The 19,602-nt window shown below is 37.1% G+C and overlaps 2 long non-coding RNA genes across 3 annotated transcripts in view; one reads left to right on the top strand and one right to left on the bottom strand.

Moving 5' to 3' along the window:
• The first annotated feature begins 1,906 nt into the window (after window positions 1-1,906).
• Window positions 1,907-19,602, top strand: part of LOC141487794 (uncharacterized) — a 125,529-nt gene continuing 107,833 nt past the window's right edge. Inside the window, exon 1 of the long non-coding RNA XR_012468515.1 lies at window positions 1,907-2,069. This is a non-coding gene — a long non-coding RNA (uncharacterized LOC141487794). The remainder of the gene's footprint in view (window positions 2,070-19,602) is intronic.
• On the bottom strand, window positions 5,045-8,836 carry LOC141489838 (uncharacterized). 2 transcript variants are annotated; one of them, XR_012469003.1, is made up of 4 exons: window positions 7,314-8,836; window positions 7,018-7,085; window positions 5,491-5,631; window positions 5,045-5,289 (listed from the first exon to the last, which is right to left on the bottom strand). It is a non-coding gene; the product is annotated as an uncharacterized LOC141489838 (long non-coding RNA). The 2 variants fall into 2 exon arrangements; XR_012469002.1 differs by lacking the exon at window positions 7,314-8,836 and having other exon boundaries at window positions 7,018-7,121.

The following is a 19,602-nucleotide window of genomic DNA, read 5'->3' as shown; positions in this document are numbered from 1 at the left end:
GGAAAAGCAAAGCTAGTTCTAAGGTTAGGGAAATCTGTCAGATTTTGTACATGGTTTTACATACTACAAAAGTTAGATGTTTGATTGCTGGTAGATATACATAATGAAGATGTTAAAAAAGAAGTTCACAATCTTTTCTCCAAAAACCTACCCTTCTTTGAAATGTCCATCATCATTCTGATCACTTAGGTTCATAATTTCAATGTCATTCTCAACTCCTCACACTCCTTCCATCACTTCCTAAATTCCGTCATTTCTATCTCCTCAATATCTTTCATATCTGGAGCCATTACCCACCTCTTTCCTAGATTATTGAAAGAGTTTCTTGTTTGGTCTTTTGGCCTAAGAGATCTCATTCCTTCTGCCTAGACATCAAAGTGATTTTCCTAAAGCATAGGTCTTATTATATCATCCCTTAATTAATAGTAATTTCCTGTTGATGCAAGGATCAAATATAAACTCCTCTACTTGTTATTTAAAGCTCTTTACCACTTCCATCTGACCTCTACCTACCTATTTAGTCCTAAACATTACAACTCTTCCATGCATTCTGTTTTAGCCATACTAGTCTATTAGTCCTTACTTTCAATGCTACATCTCCTATATCTATGTCTCTAAATAGGCTATCCCCCATGTATAGGGTGTCCTTCTTAACTTCTCTTGAAATTCATGTTTTCCACCAAAACTCAGCTCAAGTGCTACTTCTAGCATAGAGAGGAGTCTTAGCTTCATCAGCACATTTTAACAAATTTATTCTCCATGATGAATATCTATTTTGTGATATCACATCATAGATGTGACTCCCCCAAACATCCAATGAATAGTAATACCCAAGGCACAATTTTCAAACATGACCAGAGTATATTTTTAAACCATGATCAATCAATCAACCGATCAGGCAGTTTTTATTAAAGGACCTGCTAAATGTCAGACTTTGGGAATACAAATACAGAAAAAGGAAACCATTCTTGAAGACTTTATATTTTTATTAGGGGAGACTGTGTTATATACATATATACACATTTCTGTGTACACATATGCATGTGCACACATATAAGTGAACATATAAGCATGTAGTACAGAATTATATGTAATTTTTGAAAAGATGCATTAGCAGTTAAGTGAATCAGGAAAGATCTGATATAGAACAATCCTTGAGCTGAATTTTACCTCATCCCAACACTGAGTTTCAAATGATGCCTCCCTTTTTAATTCTTTATTTAGCCATGAATCCTTTATTCTTTTAAAAAAAATGGTGGTTTGTCTTCAACCTTGGTTTTGCTTATTCAATTTTCCAGGCTCACTGGTCAGATCTCAGGAAAGATCTCAGAACCTTTTAAGTCTCTGATCTCAAGGTCTTTCCTCCTCTCTTCTCAATAGGCAGCATAAATGAAATAAAAAGTTGCTGCTCTGACACATTTCTGGACTTGGCATTTGAAAACCTGGACAAAATCCTGTCTCTAGTGTTCCTCATCCATATATCTAGGACAAGGTAACTGAGTGGCCTCATGGATAGTGTGCTGGGCTTTGAGTCAAGAAGACCTGACTTTGAATCCTGTTCCAGTAAGGATTCTGTATTCCTAAGTAACCACTGAGCCTCTCTGTGCCTTAGTTTCCTCATCTGTAAAAAAAGGGGAATGAACTCAAATACTTCTTATGTCCTATCCAACTCTAAATCTATAATCCTATGATCCTGCAACTCACCTCTCTGAGGCTTTTTTCTTATTTATAAAAAGGGAGATAATACTTGAACTGCCTACCTCACAGGATTATTGTGAGGTAAACACTTCATAGACCTAATGGCATTATACAAATGTGAGTTATTATTATCATCATCATCACCATTATTATCCCACACATGGTGGGTGTTAATAGGCTGCAGCATATTACCAGTTGTGACTTATACTCAAGAAATACCACTGTGGACATCAAAGATATGTGACTTGGAAAAAAAGGAAGAAGGGCAGTTACAGGGCAAGAATGAAGTATAAAAATATAGACAGACTGAATATCACATATGTTGCTATTGTTTGTCCTTCATTCTTGAAGAGGAATGTGTCATCAGGAAGGTAATGCCTGTAAGATATTAAAAGAGTCAGGATTTGGGGTAGACTCTTAAGGGGGAGGGAGAAGGAATAAGCATTTATTGAGGGAGGAGGGAGAAGGAATAAGCATTTATTGAGGACCTACTATATGCCAGAAACTATGGCAAATGATTTATAAATATAATCTCATTGGAGGATATGGACAAAATTTGATAAAGGTAGGAGGACCCAGATGGGTTGTGATCCAAAAAAAGTACAATTTCATCCTTTCATAAGTGAAAGAAATTACAAGGATATCTAGACATGATTCTGAGAAACAAGAAGGAGCAGGAAAAGAACTTTTGGGAGGAGGGGAAATCAACAATCATTCCATGAGAAAATTAGTGATAGAGAAGAAAGTAATGCTGTATAATTGTAATGGCAATTATCTAATGGATAGAGTGTTAGTTCTTATTATCAGAAAGATCTGGTTTCAAATGTTCCTCAGATACTCTATAATCCTGGGAAAATCACTTAACCTTTTTTGGAATCTCAGTTTATTCATCATAAATGGGAATAATAATATCTGTGGCATATGAACACAAGGTTATTGTAAGGATCAAATAGATTATTTAAAATACTTCGTTAACTTAAGAGGTTTAAGAAGTTTTCTTAATTCAGACTAAAATTCTGAAGACACAAATTCAAATAATTAGGCTTTTAAAAGCATATAAAGAAGATGGAAGTAAGAGCAGTTAGTAGAAAAATAATTAGAAAATAGAGCCTTGAATGCTAAAATTCAGAGTGAGCTAGGACTGGTGATGAATGCTAAGGACAAATAAGGATTTGTTTTAGCTACATTTTTACGATGCATCAATGAAAAGAAAGAGTTTTGCACTGATTGGGAGGATGATGATGGGTGGAGAGAAAGCAGAACTCTTCACTTTTTACTTTGCTTCTCTTTATTCAATGAGAATAATGCTCAATAGTCAATCAAGAATTTATTAATCACAATATATTAGTACTGCACTAGGGATTAGAAGTATTGATACAAAAATTAAGTAATCCCTACTCTTTTTTGTTTTTTTATTAATTTTTATTAAAGATATTATTTGAGTTTTACAATTTCCCCCCAATCTTACCCCCCCCCACAGAAAGCAATCTGTCAGTCTTTACTTTGTTTCCATGTTGTACCTTGGTCCAAATTGGGTGTGATGAGAGAGAAATCATATCCTTAGAGAAGAGACAAGAATTCTAAGAGGTAACAAGATCAGACAATAAGATAATCTGTTTTTTCCTAAATTAAAGGGAATAGTCCTTGAACTTTGATCGAACTCCACATCTCCTTATCTGGATACAGATGGCACTCTCCTTTGCAGACAGTCCAAAATTGCTCCCGATTATTGCACTGATGGAATGAGCAAGTCCTTCAGGGTTGAGCATCACCCCCATGTTGCTGTTAGAATATACAGTGTTTTTCTGGTTCTGCTCATCTCACTCAGCATCACTTCATGCAAATCCCTCCAGGCTACCCTGAAATCCTGTCCCTCCTGGTTTCTAAGAGAACAATAGTATTCCATGGCCTACATATACCACAGTTTGCTAAACCATTCCCCAATTGAAGGACATTTACTTGATTTCCAATTCTTTGCCACCACAAACAGGTCTGCTATAAATATTTTTGTGCAAGTAATGTTTTTACCCTTTTTCTTCATCTCTTCAGGATATAGACCTAGTAGTGGTATTGCTGGGTCAAATGGTATGCACATTTTTGTTGCCCTTTGGGCGTAGTTCCAAATAGCTCTCTAGAAAGGTTGGATGAGTTCACAGCTCCACCAACAGTGTAATAGTGTCCCAGATTTCCCACATCCCTTCCATCAATGATCATTATCCTTTCTTGTCATTGGCCAGTCTGAGAGGTGTGAGGTGGTACCTCAGAGAAGCTTTAATTTGCATTTCTCTAATAATTAATGATTATTTTTTCATATGGCTATGAATTGCTTTGATCTCCTCATCTGTAAATTGCCTTTGCATATCCATTGACCATTTGTCAATTGGGGAATGGCTTTTTTGTTTTAAAAATATGACTCAGTTCTCTGTATATTTTAGAAATGAGTCCTTTGTCAGAATCATTAGATGTAAAGAATAATCCCTACTCCTAAGGAATTAATATCTACTGATATTTTGTTTTCCCTGCAAGGAAAATGTAAAGAACAAAATAAAAATGATTTAAAGAGTGGTAAAACTGACTTGCTGACTTCAATGAGTCCTAGTTACCTGAACAGGTCTAACTACACCTTAACATCTTGAAAGAACTTGTGGATGAGATTGTTGAGTCTCTATGAATGATTTCTGAAAGATCATGAAGAATGGGAGAGGTAATTCTAGGACTAGAGAAGAGCAAGGCTCCCAACTTAAAAAGAAGAAGCCGGGCAAGTTGGCAAATTTTAGGCCAAAGCATTAGAAAGAATTTTCACATACCTTGGTTGATTAGATGGTAAAATGTGGACTGGTTAGATGGATTCAGAACTGGATGAATTACTGAACCCAAGGAATAACCATTGAGTCTTTCTCTAATGGAGCACCAAGGGATCTGTCCTAATTCCAATATTGTTTGATATATTTAATAAAAGACCAAAGATGACATTTATCAGATTTATAGATGACACCAAATGGAAGGAAATATCTAATATTTGGATAGTGAGAATTGGTATCCAAAAAGATCTTTATAGTATAGAATAATGACCTGAATCTAATATGAACAAATGCATCAAGACATATATTAAAATCCTACACTTGAGTTAAAAAAATCACCTTCTTAAGCAGAGGATGGGGAAAGTGCAGCTAGGGAAGAATTCAATTAGATAAAAGATTTAAGATTTTTAGAAAACATGAATCAATAGAATAGACAAAAGTTACTGCTAATGCTATTTATAATTTACAACATACAATAAATTCACCAATCAAAATATATCAGTCATATCATTTTACAATTTTTTACATATCTCAAAGTCCTGTAGTGAAACAGCAGTTGTAGATACACTAGGAGTTGTAGTTAAAACATTGCACATAGGCAACCCAGACCATAGGGTCATATCCTCACCAGAAGGAGCAATGGGATTCAGCAGCCCCCTAGGTGTCTAAGAAACCTTTTAAGGATCATGATACTTACCTCTGATGTAAGGAAGGAGCTAAAAGGGTACCCCCAAAATTGTCTGCTCACCCAACCCTTGATATGATTACTGTGGCAGATAAGGATCACACCCTGCAGTGAAACACCAAAAATTGTACTTCAGAAATTATTCCATTCATCATCAGTACATGGATTGTGCAAAACACTCATAGAAAATACCAGATCTAGGAGACCTGAAAGATGAACAGCTCTTGTTGCAAGAAAACTCAGCAGGTATCATATCCAAATAGCAACCTTGAGTGAAACAAGACTGGCAGATGAAGGGTAGCTTACTGAATTCAGAGCTGGATACATGTTCTTCTGGAGTAGTTGCAGTGAAGGGGAGCACCATAATCTCATCAACAAATTTGTGAATGACGGAATCATTTCAATGCAAATACCATTTGCAGGAAAATGCCACACCACCATCATCATCTAAGGAGGGCAGAGAAAAAATTTATGAAGACCTGGAGACCCTTATCATCAATGTTATCAAAAGAGGACAAACATAATTCTGGGTGATTTTTATGCTGAAGTAGGTTCAGATTACCAGATATGGCAGGGAATCATTGAGAGGAACAGACTTGAATACAACAGCAGAGCTTGTGTATCTCATGATCTTCTCATCACAAATATTGTCTTCCATTTAGCTAAATGCAATAAAACTTCCTGGATATGTCCTTACAATAAACAATGACATTTAATAGACTATCTGATTGTCAGGAGAAAAGACAGAAAGGATGTGAGAGTGATGAAGGCAATGTGTGACTTAGAATGTTGGACTGATCATAGACTTATCCTAAGTTAAATATCTCTATTCTAAAAAAGCAGTAGCCCTGAGGCAAAATGAGTGTCAGAAGAATTAATGTCAGGAGATTAGAGTGATTCTCTGAATGGGAACAATTTTTTGCTAACTTGGAGGGAAAGTTGAGCAACATACAATTGGAGCAGAAAGGATTTGGTGTACAGCTTTACATTTGCTGACTCAGGACACTTGCAAACATCAAAACTGCTTTGATGAAAATGATAGGGAAATACAGAAGCTTCTAAATTAAAAACAAGAACTCTAGATACTTTGAAAGGAAACTTTGATCAGCTTTTGTATAAAGAATAGACATCCCCACTTGCAAATCTCAGCTGGAATAGAATCAGCATCAGTTGCTTTGCTACATGAAAGGAGTATTCAAAACTTCTTTAGATGGAACTTCTGCTAGGAAGGGAGTGACTTCAACCTGAGTAAATGGTCAATGGCTTGAGCATTGATTGATAGGATCCTCTTGAGAACACTTATGGAAGTGTGCAACCCATCTCTCTAGGATCATGTCCCTTAATGTGGCCCCAACAGCAAGGATGCTTCTACTGTCCATCTCAAGAAAGGCAAAAGAAATAGATTGTTCTGTAACAATCATAGTGGGAATCTCTCTCTTAACCACTACTGGTAAAAGTCTTTCCATGGTCTCTTTTAATGGACTTATCTTTCACCTGGAAGATGGTCATTTACCTGAGAGCCAGTTTGACTTTAGAAAGGGCTGAAGAACAGTCAATATGGTTTTTTTGCTGCCCAGCAACTCCAGGAGAAATGCCAGAAACAGAATGGAAGTCTGACCGAGTTTGATACTGTCTGTCATGAAGACTTATGGAAAATTACATCAAAATTTGGTTACCTGGAGAAGTTCATCAGTATTTGTACATCAATTTCATAATGGTTCTGGCTAATGGACAATGTACTTGTGCTTTCTCTGTAACCAATGGAGTGAAACAAGACTATGTCCTTGCTCCTATACTTTTTAGTTTGATATTTTTAGCCATGTTTTCACATACCTTCAATGAGGATGTAGGGCATCAAGGTAAGCTGCCACAATGATGGTAAATTTTTCAACTTGCAAAAGCTGCAAACAGAAACCAAAGTGAAGGCAATGTTGGCGTATAATCTGTTTGCAGATGATTGTGCACCCAATGCAGCTTCTAAAGCTGAGATGAAACAAAATGTGAATCTCTGCTGTTTGTGCTAATTTTGGCCTAACAATTAACACCAAGTAAACTTGGATGATCCATCCATATGTTGAACCATCACAACAAATGGAGAAGTTTTCAATACTGTGGATAAATTCACTTACTTTGGCAATATACTTTTCAGGGAGGAACTTGATAATGAGTTGACACACACATATTGCCTGAGCTAGCTCAGTTTTGGGGAGACTCTGAAAGAAAGTGTGAGAAAGAAGAGGTATTAGACAGACTACCAAACTGAAAGTCTACAGAGCCATTGTGCTGACCTCATTGCCCTATGCCTGTGAACCCTGGACAGTCAGCCAGCTCTGTGCCAGGAAACCGAATTGTTTCCATTTGCATTCTCTTAGGAAGATTCTGAAGATCATCTGGCAGGATAAGGAACTGAACTCTGAGATTCTTTTTTGAGCTTAACTGCTAAGCATTCAAACTAAACTAAAAAAACTAAATGATAAAGTGGACTGAAGAATATGCTATTTAAGGACTTGACTCAAAAAGCTGGGAGTGTTTAGACTGGAGAAGAGGTTTCTCTCAAGTTTTGCCAGTGTTTGTAGAATCTTCTAATTACCTGACAAAGATTTCCTTCATTTGCACTTCATTCATTCAAAAACTCTTGAGATCTCATCCAGAAATAAGGTAGTTCAGAAAGAACTGAAGAAGAATTTTTAAATCTGGGGGTAAGGACTGTGACATTGATCCAAAGGTTAGGAAGGCAATAATATGGCATTTCAGAAGCAAGAGTTGTTAGCAATATAAGGATTACCTCACAGGGCAGGATTTGACAGAAACAGAGATCTTGATTAAGTGATGATTTGGAAGATGATGTGATGGAAAAGAAGACTGGTAAGCTTCAGCAATGTAAGAAATGTGACATGAAAGACTGTGATGAATCAGAGAAGGACCTCAGGTTTTCATTATTTGAAGATGGGTAAATCTGAGATTTTCCCTTAGGCTAACTGTTCTATCTATGCACTCAATCCTTTACCTCACATACGCTAAGACTCTCTGTCTTTCTTTCTGTCTGTCTCTTTATCTCTCTGTCTCTTTTCCTCGCTCTCACCCATTCAGTAGTGGCTCTTTCTAATATACTGCAAATAACAACAGTTTTTTTCTCCTGATTCTAAACTGACATTTATTTCCAATCCCTTCATCATCATCATCATCATTCACATAATAGATTTAAAGCTGCTCAGAATAACACAGCTAGTAAATATCTGAAATTGGATTTGAATCCATGAATTCCTGACCCCAAAGTGAGGATACCTCCCATTTTCTCCATACTACTACTCAAATTATCAAAGTAACCTCATTACCCTCCTCTGAATGTGTTTCAGCTTGCCATTGTCTTACTTTAAAATGTTCCAATATGTCCAGTTCTAGAAAAGCATTCTCAAGGGAAGAGCAGCAATTTTGTTGCAAAAAGTAATGCAGAAAAAAAAATTCCCTAGCTCTACTCTGCCCCTCTTGTCTTGCTAAGGTGAAGGTCCTAACAGCATAATCTGCATATTCTTCAAGTAGCATCATGGAAGTGATTTAGAGTAGAAAGAATTTTCTCACTTTAAATCCAATAATGAATTGAATCCAAAGAGTGCAGCTCAGATAGAATCAAAGGAATTCACAAGTTAGAATGAAAATGTTCAAGGACTTACCTAGCAGATCTGTTGAGTGCAGTTAGATAGAAAGCAGATCACTAAAAGAGCTAAAGAGAGCTCCTAGAGATTTAAGCTACAGACCTGGCAGATGCTTCCCCCATTGGAACAAAAAAAATTCATCCTTCAAGATCAGCAGATATCATGCTCCCCTAGTCTTATGTGTTCCTTTCTCTTGTCTCTTTCTCAACTCATGGTGTGGTAACCTGTAAGAGATATGCAAAGGGGCAAATATTTCTTGTTCATGGGAATGGGGGAAGGTAATAAGAGAAAGGAACAAACATTTATTAAGTACCTACTATATCCCAGGTAAGGAAAATTAATATTGGATTATCTTATATAATAACCAATATCTCTCTGCAAATCCATTCATTTCCTCAAAATCCACTTCTAAAGAGCAGATCTCATTTCTAAAGGGTGTAATAACTCCTAACCCCCAAGGCATCTATCTTTGCCTAGCTAGTGTGAAGCACCTTTCTTCAGTAAAAAGAGGCCAGAGGAAGATTGGAATGTCCTTTTTTTCCTTTACCAAAGTTTGGGGTGACAAAGCTAGTGAAAACTTGATTGAGCCAAGCTTGCTGGAGGTGGTTGTCTCTCATGGAGCAACTGGTATTCCTTGAGTGTCAAATATGAATGGAATCATCTACCTACCCATCATGGTTGCCTCATGTCAGATGCACTGTCAGATAGATAAGAAGTCAGACACACCTGAATTTAAAGGGCCCTATGACCCTCAGATGGGTCTTTGACAACCAAAAAAGACCAATGTTTATTGGCTATTGTTAGCCTAACTAATAAATTGATTAATCATACTCTTTTGGAATTTCATTCAGAACACAAGCACTGTGCTAAGAACTTTACAAACATCTCATTTTTAGTCTTACAATATTGTGAGGAGCCAGATATATTAAATAACTTATGCAGATTTACACACACAGTCTTCAGAAATCTAGGGCTCTATCCACTCTACTATCTAGCTGCCTCTAGCAGCTCTGTAGAATCGTGTGTCCTCATATTTTGCTATTTTGTGTTAAATTCAATATCTAACTTGGAACTATTAGGCCCTCTGGTTGACCTAATAAAGAAACCAAACCAACATATAGTATACTATCATTTCATTAGGGTAGAAAGATAGCACTGTAGACAAAGCATGGATTCAGGAAGACTCATCTTCTTGAATTCAAATCTGGCTTCAGATATTGACTAGTTGTGGGATCCTGGACCAAGTCATTTAACCCTATTTGCCTCAGTTTCCTTATCTGTAAAATGAGCTAGAGAAGGAAATGGCAAACTACTCCAGTAAATTTGTCAAGAAAACCCCAATTGGTATCACAAAGAATTAGACATGACTTAACAACAACTATACATCATTTGATTGATCGCTAATTTACAAAATGCTTCACAACCAGTTGGGGTAGGCCTTCACATATGGCATCCCAAGTGCTACCTTCCTTGACTATTCTCTCTGATCCATTATTCTTCCCTTTCACTGCCAAACTTTTGGAAATATTTGTCGATATTCTTCTGCATTGATTTCCTCATCACCCATTCACTCATTAATCCCTTATATCTTGCTTTTATACAAACTTTACTGAGATTGCCTTTTCATTACAAAATCCAGTGGTCATTTTTTCTCCAGCATTTGAGATTGCAAAGTCCTTGAAGGAAAAGACTGGATCATTTTAAATTGCTATATTCTTTGTATCTGGCACATAGTAGGCCCTTTTCCTGTAGCAGACCTCTGGTTTCACCAGTTTAATGAACATCCAATAAAGAATATCCTCTCTTCAGTGCAAGTTGATATCTTCTCTGAGTGTATAATCTTAGAGAGTTGCCTGGGTTACTGAGAAATGAAGTGACTTGGCCAGAGCCACAGCCAGTATATAAGACAGATGGGACTTGAATCTGTGTTTTTAACTCCAAGTCCAAATTTCTATTGACTATATTGTACTATCTCTCTAGGTACTTTATAAATTACCTTAATAAATGTATGAGATTTGTCTTACCACTGGACTGATGACTTTGAAGGAGAGAGGAAGGTTGATGACTTTAATTACTTAAATCCAATTTGCACACAAATTAAGACATCACTGGTCCTTTTTGAGAAGGATGAACAACAACAAAACTGCACAATGGACTGAACTATCCCCTCACTCCTTAACATTCTCTCCTCAATTGGCTTTTGTAATACTTTACAACCCTGGTTCTCAGTTTACTGAGAACCCTCCTCTGTTTCTTTCATTTGTTCTTCTTCTCCATCCATCTCCCTCTCAATGTAAGCATTCCTAAAGTGTCTCTATCCTTGACCACACTTGATCCCTCTGCAACCAACCTAGTCATATACATTGTTAAGCGACTATTTGCAGAGAACTCACACAAGACAAGCACTAAAGGGCAGAGGAAGCAATACAAGGCCTCTAAGTCTCTCCAAAAACCTTTAAAAATCTATTTCATGGGGGGCAGCTAGGTGGTGCAGGGGATAGAGCACTGGCCCTGGAGTCAGGAGTACCTGAGTTCAAATCTGACCTCAGACATTTAATAATTACCTAGCTGTGTGGCCTTGGGCAAGCCACTTAACCGCACTGCCTTGCAAAAACTTAAAAAATATATATATTTCATGATATGGGAGACAAGGACAACCTATCATGGCATTCCCAACATCAAAGAAATCACTGTGCTCTATCAGAGAAGCCAAACTTCAGTAGCTCAAAACAAATATGTAATGCACAAATTTAGAGACATCTCTACTCCAAATGTTCACATGGACTATTTGTGCCTGACCTGTGATAGAGCCTTCAGAGTTCTTATTGGCTTATTGGTCTGATCAGCCATAATCAGACACACCATATCTTTTAGGTTTTTTGTTTGTTTGTTTGCTTGTTTTTTTAGGGTTTTTTTTGTGAGACACACCATATCTTGACTCAAACATAGTGACGTCATTTTGGTAGTTTTGGGGGAAAGAACCACAACAACCAAAAACATTGTCTAAGGTGGTGTCTAAGATCTCCTCCTATGAGATTTGTGAGTCTTGGTTCTCACAGTTCATCACAACACCTCTAATTGGAGGGCTAGAGGGTGAAGCAAAGGACTCCTCCCAAAGCCTTTATTTAAAAAGGGCTCTTCACCTCTTTCTTTCTCACCAGGCTGCACTCCTTTGTACATGATTGCATCATGCCTCTAAGACAACTGGTTCTTTCTCATTAATACCCAGCTTCCTCTGCTTTTTGGCTCCCTTTGATGAGTTGTCTTCCTCACATTAAATTGCAAGGAATTTGAAGATAGGAGTTATAATTCTTTTTCCTATTTTATATCCAGTGCCTAGTATAGTACTTGACTATTAGTAGCATTTAATATACATTTATTGAAAGAACAATTTAGACCTAGAGAGGACCTTCAGATATCTGATCTACATCCTGCATTTTCCAGATAAGGCAATTGAATCCCTGAAAGATATAGTGACCTGCATCTCAGTCACATAAGTAATAAAAAATACAATCAGGATTCTAGCCCAGAAGATGTTGGAAATCTTCCCAAGGTGATCTCTTAGCTCATCTTTGAGAAGCTAAAATTGACAGAGGACATATAACATCTGGAGCCCAAGGAAAAGAATTTACAATTCCCTTTAATCCAAAGCATTTCATATTACTCCTTGTGCAGCTTCAATTTTTTAAAATACTTTTTTCCCTCCTTGTCACCTCTTGCCTACAATCTTTCTCACTTTCTTCCCTGGGTCCTCTCTTAAATCAAAGCCTAGCTCAAAATTCCCTTTCATCTTCCTAATTTTCAACCATTTAAAATATCTCAGTCTTCTTTTCACAGCCTAGTGGAATTGAATAGAAAGGCAGAGGTCCAAATATGGCAATGGTACTAGTGCCACAAATAATAGGGGACAATGAGGTAAAGGGAATCTTGCATTTTGAATTTCTATGGCATTGTGGAGCGCCAGGGCAAGCTCTTTGGATTCCTCCTCCACCTTTTGCCTCTACTTGTATTTATCCCCATTAACATATATGATCCAGAAGCTTAAGATAGGCACCCAAATGAACCTTCAGGGCTCAGTCACTGTGTCACTATCTTTCATCCAGTCTGTGCCTGTTCATTTTCACATTCATTCATCCAAGTTTTATGTTATAATTAATTGTAATATTTTTAGTGAAAAGAAAGTTGTCTCATTGGAGGTATTGACCATGATTCTACTACAGTTCTCCAAGCAATAGGCTAGGTCCTTGCTTGGTAGATCCAAAAGCTCTGGATTTTAAGTCAGGGCACTTGTATTTGAATCCTGATTCACCTGCTTTCTACCCATATGACTTTGGTTGTATTCTCTTCTTCATCTTCAAGTATTCATCCATAGAAAGATGAAGGTAGCAGCTAAGGGACACACTGGATACCGTCATGGACTTGGAGTCAGGAAGACCTATTTTCAAATTCACTTCTTGACAGTTTTAGAAATGTGAGTCACTTAATTTCTTTGGACCTCAATTTCTTTATTTATAAAATGAGTGGATTGGGCTTAGTGGCCTCTAAAGTCGCTTCCTGATCTAAATCTATGATCTCATGATCTCTAAGGTCTTTTTCAGCTCATAATCTGTGAGTCATTTGTCCATCCCCTATAATCACCATGCTGATAACTCTGGGGGCACCCCCCATACCACATCCCCATTTCCTGTTTTTCCCCAAACATAGTGGTCATGGTCTTTCCTTACCACTTTCTGCCCATCTACTCCCATATTCTCCATTCTATCAGAAAGGTTCTAGGGAAAGCAAAAGTCATTTTTCCCCTAAGAAGTTTGGGACCCTACTTTATACTTATAGGTGTTATAAGCAGTTGTGAGTTGTTGAATTTGTTTTCTTTTAATTTCCCTCAAGATATGTTTCTTAAGCAACTATTTGTTTGAAATTACTTCTTTAGAGTGACCTGTTTACACTTAATAAAAGGCACATTTTGTGTCCCTTGTACAGGATGTCCTCTATGGAGAACATAGGGAGACCACACTAATAATGGCTATGCACATTTTGTTGTTCTCCTATGAATTGTTTTTATTTTTTCAAGGGAAAGAGAACAAATCACACAGAACCTGGGAATTTTCTCTTTGGGTAAGAGAGATAGGAAATTGCTTATGGTATGATTAGGATTGTCTTTTCACAATCACTTCTGTGGGCAATTTATCCAGGCTGAATAATGATAGAAAAATAGGATGACAAGAATGGAAGTTGTGCCAAACAATTCACTTCTTGTCCATATCTTGATCCCCGCCTGTTCAGTGTGACAAGAGAAAGGGACACAAAGTCTCTTCTATTTTACTTATGCAAAAGATGTCAAAAGTGGCTTTTAGAAGAGACATAAAGGCAGCAATCAGAGTGCAGCAATCACTGACGTGAGCCTGATAAATATTTGCAATGATCCCTTTGGAAAAACAGTCCCCCTGATTAGGAACACTTGAATTGATGAATGGATGAGATTGTATCTAATCACCTGGACAGAAATAAACACACTGCCTATATATTTCTACCCTCAATACATTAAAAACCATACCAAAGCTTAACATAAATCACTACTGCAATTTATCTTATGCTTTTCATGTGACCCAATAAATGTCCTTCCTGTCTCAGGAAAAGGCAAGGTTCCATGATTCCAGGTAATATCATACATCAGACCACTTTGTACTGTGCAACACTCACATTGTGCTCACTCTCCCTTACTTACAGTGTCTGGTTGGATTCCTAGAGGATGGCTGGCTACATATCTGCCAGAAATGTACAACAACTCTGAAGGTCTGAGGTCTCTAATTTATGGGTTCCCATCAGGTAGACCCCAATCAAAATCAATCAATTAGTTGACATCAATTAGATTTTACAAAGGGATATTTATTGAAATTTTAAAAAATGCAAAAGCTGGGGGGAGCATGCTCCTTAGGCAGAGCAGTCTCAAACTTAAAGTAAGGTTCACATGTAAAGAACTCCTGTAGTCAAAGGATACTGCGAACCTCCTTGGAGGAACTTTTATTCCTTCAAGAAGCCTTTACCAAGTTTGCTCTGGTGTTTTGGCTCAGCAGTGGATAAATTACTCCCTTGCTCAACCAAGATGGCTCCTTTTTGACCAAGCTGATCAAATATGGTCAAATGTGTCACTCAGCTGTTTTGCTGGCTTTATATTAAACTCAGATGTGGTTGGTGGTGGTAGAGGGTTTGGTAGTCTCTGTTATTGACTCAGCTTACTGAGGATTTGTCTCTTCTAACCTTTCTAAATTCATAAGATCAGAATATGGCCAATTCCATCTGATATTCATCAGTCAAGGATCAGGAAAAAATAATCATAAAACAAAGATTCCATGTGTTCATGGACACCTGGTGTTCAGATTGGTAGATAAGAGAGATACTGCTTCCCCACCCAATGGTTCACACTATTCTAACTCACTTGAAACCAACCAGGGGAAAGAATGAAAAACCATTTGCTCAAACTTTTTTCAAATAAACACTCAGTTATAGTTCAATCTCTCCTGAGTCATCCATCCATCTATTTCCTCAAATAACAAAAGACTTTTCATCATCACTTAGTCCTCACCATGAGTCACCATAGCTTAAAAATCATTCCTGAAGTTCCACATGTTGTATTGGCAACAGAAGATACTACACATGTTCTGTATAACTCATCAGCCAAAGCAAATTTGAGCATGCTCAGAAGACTGGGACTTCACTAGTCAGTCCCCCAATAATACCTGCATATGTTGGAATCTTTTGTGTTTCTTCATTGAAGGGAGAGCAGAACTATTAATGTATAGCTCAGGGATTGGTAATGGACCAGGGCTGTGAGCTCCTCTGGAAGATTATGTGGTAGAGTGGCATAAATTCTCAATTGTATCTGTCTGGAGTCTAGGAGTTATACAAAGACAAATAATATATATTCCCTGGCTAAGGTGCCCAAACTACACAGTAGGTAACTTTTTGGGAAATGGAAAGGCATAAAGATTGGAGAGAAAAGAACCATATAGCACTCCATTTGTTCATATTTTGATAGTCCCAGCCATCCTCTCAAGATTTTCCCATGTGTCAAAGTCACTCAATGAAGAAGAGATATATGTGTGTTCCCAAGTCTGTACCAAATATTTTGGGACTTACAGAAGTCTCATAGAAGAGTCAGGGTAGCAAGTGAATGTTTTTTCTAAGTATGCTTTAACATGTACAAGAGAAAGTTTAAGTCCTAAAAGGAGACATCTAGGTCTGGGCAAAGGCAATATAAGATTCAACCAGGGAGATTTTCCAAAGCTCCTCAGGTCACAACATGAAGAAGACAGTCCTTTGAGAGACTGTTCACTGGAATTGGTTCAACTGTCATTCTATAGTCCTGTCACTCTTCCATTTACCTCCACATCTCAATAAGTTAGTTCCACAGGTGAAAGTCCATGGACTTTATTGGAAGAAAGAGGTTCTTGATCAAGAGCTTTGGATAAATGAGTATCTTAGATGTCACAATTGGAGAAATGTTAATAATTTACTGGGAGAAAGAACCAGATGTACAGATTTAGAGAGATGGAAGTTTTCAGCATAAAGGATGCCAGAAAATGGAGGGTTTATTTGTCAACAGAAAGGGACATATCTTGAGAAGACAATTGGAAACAATGGAGTTTTATGAGCTTCAAACCAGAGGGGATTTGGAATTTTACACTGGTAAAGGATGGGAGGAGGGGATTATGAAACTTTTGGTTCAGTCTGGTGTTTCCAGCTTGGAAAGTCCACCAAATCTATATCCTCACTCTGCAATATTCCCTTTCCTAATGTTCAGTCCTGAATCTCTCCATGTCAAACTACAGTGGATACAAAACAGTCCTTTCTACTAATTGAACAATTCCAGTTATTAGGCAGTTCTTCCTTATATTGAGAGAAAATCTGACTCCTTCCTTCCTAGCCATTGGTCAGAGGGTACTTTGAATTAAGGTAAAACTAATCCAATCAGTCCTTCTTCTGTGTGGTAACTCTTTATATAGTTTACGTAAGGTAAACTATTATATTCCCTCTGAAGCTCTTCTCCAGACTCCCCATCCCTACTACCTTCAGCTGAGTCTTCTACTATATTAGTTTAATATTCATCCTCATCTTCTATAGGAAGCCTTTTCCAACCCTTCTTAATTCTTCATTTTTTAAAATTTATTTGCTTCTTATCCTGTCCATTAGATTGTAAGCTTCCCAAGGACAGGAACTGTCTTTTTGTCTCTTTTGGTATCTCTGGAACTTGGAACATGGCCTAGCACATAATAGACTGTGTTAATGACTATTAATTAATATTAATATTTTGATATTTATAATTTAATAATCAATTAACTTAGGTTAATATTAATGATTAATTGACATTTTTCTCTGAACAGAGTTATCCTGCTCTGGAAAGTTGGGCTTCTTCATATGTTTCAGTTTGGTTCTTGCTAAATGTGAGACTACAGATGTGGTTTGAAGCAGAGTAAAGTTTAGTAGAACTGTCAACTTTTATAAGGTATATTTTGCCCCAGGTCATAAAAGGTACTATGTTGGCAGAAGGAAGTGAGGCAAGAGTGTAGAGTAGGAATAATGGTGCAGTTGAATACAGGAAATTTATATTACTGACTAGATATGTCGAAGTTTTAGATGCATTTAGTAGATGTATTGTGAGCCTAGATCCCTTTACTCAGGTATCTAGACATTCTGAGAACAGTCTAATTCCTGGAATTCTGCTGTTAACACAGACCTGCACTGTGATAGCTTCTTGTAGTTATTAACCATGCAACCAAGTCCTTTCATTTGTCTGTCCCTGCATTTTTTCATCTGTAAAATGGGGAGGATGGATTATGTGATCTCTAAGGTCCTTTTGAGTTCTATGTCTGTAAGTCCCTGATCCTTGATCAAGATTGGGAGGGTCAGGAGACCTGGTTTGGAGGGGGGAATCAATAAAAATAGCTACAGTAGATCCACATCTCCTGTATCTCCTGCATCATCCTACTGTATCCTCTTTCCCTCACATTTGGCTCAGACCTGTAGCAGATGAATCTCAATTAAGAGAATAGGTTTGGGCTCCTCTCTTTGACATTAGACTATAGAATTTCACAAAGGAACAGAGGAAGGGGAAAATGGTGTTAGGGAATAATGTTTTCTGGAATGAGGAAAACAGCCAGATGAGAGAACAAGAATTAAAGTGTATTAAGGTATATGATTGTTATGGAATATTATTGTTCTATAAGAAATGATGAGCAGATGCTTTCAGAAAAACCTGGAAAGACTTAGTTGAATTGAGGCAAAGTAAAAAAGGAGTGGAACCTGGAGAACAAGATGATCACTTGTGAATGACAGATATGATCAGCACTACAGTAAATAATCCAAGACAAATCTGCAGTATCTATGATGAAAAAAATACAGTCCATCCCCAGAAAAAGAACTAATGGAGTCTGAATACAGATTGAAGCATACTTTTTTAGGTTTCTTAATGTTTCTTGGAGGTTTTTTAACTTTTTTTTTTACAATATGACTGATAGGGAAATATGTTCTCTACTTGACTACTTGATGTATAATCTATATCAAATGCTTGCCTTCTCAAGGAGAAAATCTTGATCTCCCAATCTTGATCAAGGATCAGGGACTTACAGATATAGAACTCAAAAGGACCTTAGAGAAGGAGGGAGAAAATTTCAAAACTCAAAAATTTTAAAAGAAATTTTAATTTTACATTTAATTGGGGAAAAATAAAACACTAAATTAAAATCATTAAATAAATAAGAATTAAAGTGTATCTATTGACCTATCATTACTGAATCACAAAATGAGAAAATCTGATACACTACCACCATCTCACCACCTAGAGACAAAATGTTGGAAAAACACATACATACAATGGTTTGAGTTAGACTCTTCCCTTTTCCCTATGCTATACAATTGTTGGGCAGGTAGAAATGAACTCTACTAATGGTCAGAACAAGCAAAGAGTAAGAAAAAAGGTACACCAATCCTACTGGTTGATAAGAAATGAAAAATATGAAAAATTCATAGAAACTTAGGAGGGCTACATGGTAAATTGGAGACCATACTAGATGCAGAATCAGGAAGACATGAATTTGAAATTTGCCCTTGACACTAGGTGGATGACACTAAGTACATTCCTCATAATCCGGAGTTTCTTCATCTGTAAAATTAACAGTATTGGACTTGATGTCCTCCAAGGTTTCAAAGAGGCAGCTATGGAGCAGTAGATAGTTTTGGGCCAAGGGTTCAAATGTGACCTCAGACACTTAGTAGCTACACAACTCTGGGCAAGTCACTTAACCTATCTTTTTGAGTTTCCTCAGCTATAAAATGGAGGTGGAAATAATAATAATAATAATAATAATAATAATAATAATAATAATAATAATAATGATGATGATGATGATGATGATGATGATGATGATAACAGTACCCATTTCCCAGAGTTTTTGTAAAATTCAAAGAAGATAATATTTGTAAAGTACTAAGTACAGTATCTTTCCCCTTCCTTTCTCTATCTCCTTTCAATTCTGATCCTTTCAAATAATTCAGAGTGAAACAGCCCCAAGAAAACAATCTAAACAATAACCAAAAAATTGTAAATGGGGGAAAAACTAGTCACAACAACAAAAGATGAGTGCTGTGTGAGTAAAATGATCAAGATTTCCCCAGAAGAAGTGATGAGGCACTGAAACTCCCTCCCTTCTTTGCAGAGGGGTAAGACTATAGGTACAGAAACTTGCTTAGAGTGTCAGACTCAGTTGAT

Source organism: Macrotis lagotis, chromosome 5 (assembly GCF_037893015.1).
Source record: "Macrotis lagotis isolate mMagLag1 chromosome 5, bilby.v1.9.chrom.fasta, whole genome shotgun sequence".
Taxonomy (NCBI): Eukaryota; Metazoa; Chordata; class Mammalia; order Peramelemorphia; family Peramelidae; genus Macrotis; species Macrotis lagotis.
The sequence above is the reverse complement of the archived record's forward strand: the minus strand, read 5'-3'. Positions and strand labels throughout refer to the sequence as shown.